Genomic DNA, 464 nt, shown 5'->3' on the forward strand with positions numbered 1-464 from the left:
GTGCATTTTTGTGAGATTCACCCAAAGGCATACCATTATTGTTTTTTATGGCTATCATGACTTTGGCTTTAAATGAGCCTGTAAATATTTATTGAAATGTACTTTGTGGTCTTTGTTGAATGGTGCATGGGTGTAGATGTATTTTCACCATGTATGGAGAGATGGATGTGTCTGTGGCAAAAAAAAAAAGTTACTGATTATTTATACTTTAAAGGAGTATTGTAGTTGTCAAAGAAAAATGCATAAACTCGCTTCTAGTTCATTGGTCCACTTCTTATCAATATCTAATTTCTTAGAATCTTAACAAAAGCAAACACTGTTACATGATATTAATATTGGTTCATCAATGTACTTCAGCTAGAACACAGATGTGGCTGTATGTAAACGCTCCATTATTTGACAGATTATCTGCATTAGTTGGTTTTAGGAACCATCCTTCAGTTTGAAACATTGATCCTCATTGC

The sequence above is a fragment of the Cyprinus carpio genome, chromosome A10 (assembly GCF_018340385.1).
Source record: "Cyprinus carpio isolate SPL01 chromosome A10, ASM1834038v1, whole genome shotgun sequence".
Lineage (NCBI taxonomy): Eukaryota > Metazoa > Chordata > Actinopteri > Cypriniformes > Cyprinidae > Cyprinus > Cyprinus carpio.